The sequence below is a fragment of the Mizuhopecten yessoensis genome, unplaced genomic scaffold, assembly GCF_002113885.1.
Source record: "Mizuhopecten yessoensis strain PY_sf001 unplaced genomic scaffold, ASM211388v2 scaffold2329, whole genome shotgun sequence".
In the NCBI taxonomy this organism is placed as follows: Eukaryota; Metazoa; Mollusca; class Bivalvia; order Pectinida; family Pectinidae; genus Mizuhopecten; species Mizuhopecten yessoensis.
In genome coordinates, this window is record NW_018404492.1 from 2,394,372 (window position 1) to 2,398,682 (window position 4,311).

The 4,311-nt window shown below is 35.0% G+C and overlaps 1 protein-coding gene across 2 annotated transcripts in view; it reads right to left on the reverse strand.

Annotated features, from left to right (window-relative positions):
- LOC110445601 (follistatin-A-like) overlaps positions 1 to 4,311 on the reverse strand; it is a 62,887-nt gene that overhangs the window by 57,751 nt on the left and 825 nt on the right. The window lies entirely within an intron of this gene.

The following is a 4,311-nucleotide window of genomic DNA, read 5'->3' on the forward strand; positions in this document are numbered from 1 at the left end:
TACTATGTATCTGTGTATGTTACTATGTATCTGTGTATGTTACTATGTATATGTGTATGTATCTGTGTATGCTACTATGTATCTGTGTATGTTACTATGTATCTGTGTATGTTACTATGTATATGTGTATGTATCTGTGTATGCTACTATGTATCTGTGTATGTTAGTATGTATCTGTGTATGTTTCTATGTATCTGTGTATGTTACTATGTATCTGTTTATGTTACTATGTATCTGTATATGCCAAATATCATTACATTTGATTTACAGCTGCAGAGTGAAGTGAAGAGGATGACTTAAAACAAGCTACGCTGGTAGATCATGCAATGCATGTGAATGAAAACTTAGTTATACAAAGGACGTTTTACACAGCTGATCAATCAATCAATGTCGTCACTAGTTGTATAGGGTGACCCTGTGATGGTATTTAGAGCCTTTTTCCTATTAAATCATGCGTTATTCACACTATTGCCTCCTAGTCTTTCCGACTTGTATCTCGCTCAGCCGTGATTGATATCTCTGTCAACCATTATATGATATGTCGTACATTGAACACATATGTTATACGCTTGTTGGAAAATCATTTTGATCCAAATCGATCTTCTTATAAAGACGATTGACACTATTTGAGAACTATATTAAGTGAGTGTAAGCTAGAGGCGATAATGATAAACTTCGTAAAAACAAAAAGACAAAACGACTGCAGACAGAGGAAATGGTTTGTATCAGAATCCTATTAACAAATAAAAAATAATAATTGGGGGGGGTAAATTTTGGTACAGCAAGTCTATGTGTTTCATTTTTTAAACAAACAGACAGTCATGGAACTTTTAAAAATTTTGGAGTAAAAGGATAGATGAAATATAACTACCCTTAGGCTGAATATATGGCAAATAAATACCAACCCTCGAGATAAGATACAATGTTAACCCAGGGACGGGTATGATAAAAATAATCATAATTTTCAATCTTGGGTGACTTCTCGAGAAAATATTACCACTTGTGTTTGGACATTCTCGGAAATGGGATGTCTTTGTCATATACTTCAAGGTGACGAGGAAATCGGTCAATACATGCTCCAGACGTACTTGTACGTGATATGAAATAAAATGCTCCAAAGGTTTTGGTTTGTGAATTGTTTTATGTTCCATTAACAATTTAAGTCATTTAGAGCTCCTGACGAGTAATAAACTACGAACGTGCCGATTTAACACAACTACTGCTTATTGCGTCAGTCCATTAAGTCGAATAGCTCCTCAACACAGTGTTTCCTTAGACTAAAGACATTACATTTTTGTGATAATATTCTTGAAAAATTAGATAAACAAATATTATTTAAATGTCCTACTTATGATAATATATTAGAAACAAAGTACCCCATACTGGTTATAGGACGATAGGACGTTTTGTAAATCGTGCCTCATTCTTAATATATTAGAATTAAAGTACGTCATATTGGTTATAGGACATTTTATAAATGGTGCCTCATCTCGTCACCATCAAACACCGTCAGTACTTCGGTCTACTATGGATATACATCCGAATTCATTATGGATAGGCATCAACTATTTCTTTAATTAGTACACACAGTAAATTATATATATATATATGTCGTATTTCATTATTCAATGCGTACTTGAAGATGATTGATTCAATATTTGTTACAAGAGTAAAATGAGTTCCACCAGGTGTGTAAGTTATTTAAGATTAATACTATTTTGTGTGAGTGTAATTAGTTCCGAACAGGTGTGTCTGATATCCGACAGTGGTGTTTAATACTATTTTGTGTGAGTGTAATTAGTTCCGAACAGATGTGTCTGATATCCGACAGTGGTGTTATATACTATTTTGTGTGAGTGTAATTAGTTCCGAACAGGTGTGTCTGATATCCGACAGTGATGTTTAATACTATTTTGTGTGAGTGTAATTAGTTCCGAACAGGTGTGTCTGATATATTACTCTTGAGTGTAAGCTATATAATATCCGACAGTGTTGTTTAATACTATTTTGTGTGAGTGTAATTAGTTCCGAACAGGTGTCTGATATTATTACTGTTGAGTATAAGCTATATAATATCCGACAGTGGTGTTTAATACTATTTTGTGTGAGTGTAATTGGTCCCGAACAGGTGTCTGATATTATTACTCTTGAGTGTAAGCTATAATATTATTATATCCGACAGTGGTGTTTACTACTATTTTGTGTGAGTGTAATTACCTGTAGTTCCCAACAGGTGTGTCTGATAGTATGAATCTTGAGTGTAAGCTATTTCCGACAGTGTTGTTTAATACTATTTTGTGTGAGTGTAATTAGTTCCGAACAGGTGTCTGATATTATTACTGTTGAGTGTAAGCTATATCTGACAGTGGTGTTTACTTTTATTTTGTGTGAGTGTAATTAGTTCCGAACAGGTGTGTCTGATATTATTACTGTTGACAGTAAGCTATTTTCGACAGTGGTGTTTAATACTATTTTGTGTGAGTGTAATTAGTTCCGAAAAGGTGTGTCTGATATTTTTACTGTTGACAGTAAGCTGTTTCCGACAGTGGTGTTATATACTAGTTTGTGTGAGTGTAATTAGGTCCCAACAGGTGTGTCTGGTATTATTACTTTGAGTGTAAGCTATTTTCGACAGTGGTGTTTACTACTATTTTGTGTGGGTGTAATTAGTTCCGAACAGGTGTGTCTGATAGTATTACTGTTGACAGTAAGCTGTTTCCGATAGTGGTGTTTAATACTATTTTACTTCAGTGTATTTTTTCCCTGATATGTATTTCTGGTATTAATACACCTTAGTGTAGGATGTATTTAACAATATTTTACCTGAGAGTAATTATTCCGCGACGTGTCTAAAATACATTTTAACATTTTAATATTATTTTACCTGAGCGTAATTATTTTGTAGAAACAACCTAAGATGTGATTATTTCTCAACAGATGTTTCTGATATCATGCTTTTCCGGAAGTGATAAGTCTCCGACATTTTTGTTAAATAATAACTTTACCTGTGTGTTGTTACGTCCGTTATGCGAGTTTAGAAAATTTCGACTGAGTGTATTTAATCCCGTGTGTTTGATACTTTTATCCCAGTGCAAATATTCCGCGACAGGTGTCTGAGATAATTTTACCGGAGTGTAATTAGTTCCCGACAAGTATGTGAAATACAGTTTTAACCGCGTGTAATTCTTCCGTAAAGGCGCTCTTGATATTGTTTTAACTGAGTGTAATTAGTTTCCAAATGTAGTTGTAATACTAATTATGCAACAGGTGTGTCTGATACTGTTTTATCTAGGTGTAATTACTCCCTGAATGTGTGTTTCATACTATTTTACTTGACTGTAATTATTTTGCAAGAGGTGGTTCTGAAGTCAATTTACAAGGGGATAAATATTCTCAACTGATGTCTAAATTTTATGTTACCTTAGTGTCATTATTCCTCGAGGGGTGTAGCTGATATTATTTTTGCCCTGTGTGTATTTATCTTTCGGCAGGTGAGTCTCGCATTATTTTACCCAAGCTTGAGCATTTCTTGAAAGGTGTTTTTTCCATATTATTTTACAGAGATTTTTTCAGAGATTTTTATTATCACTCAAGCACACTATTGTGCGCAACAAGAGGTCATCATAAAATACAATATAACAATGATATGGTTGACCGTAAAGCACTCATCTTACTATGCAAGCGTACAATAATATAGTTGAAACTATCACACTCCTCATACAATGATAAACACACTATAACACTGTTCATACGTACTATCATACGTAAAGGAGTAAGTAAGGTGTGATTAATCCCCGACAGGAGAACCTAATGTTATTTTTTTCTGAGTGAAATTATTCCCGGACAGTTCGCGTTTAATACGTGTATTATTATATTGTATTGAATTATTATATTGTATTGTATTATTATATTATATTAGTCCCTGACATGTGTGTCTGACATTATTGTATCTAATTGTGGCGATACCGAGAAAAGTTCGTTTGATACCATTGTTTCCTCAACGTTATCTTTGTCCGCTACACGGGTTTAAGGCTGTTTTAGATACAAAACTTATGTTCACTAATTTGTTGCCTGCGCGATGGTAACCGTAACACGTGCGTTTCAGTCGACACGTGCGTCTGATACTACGTCGCCAGTGTGATTTCAGCCGACACGTGCGTCTGATACTACGTCGCCATCGTGATATCAGCTGCCACGAGCGTGTGGTACTACGTCGGCAGCGTGATATTGGCCGACACGTGCGTTTGATACTACGTCGCCAGCGCAGTGGCGGATCCAGAGGGTTTTTTTGGGCTTCAGGAACCCCCCCCA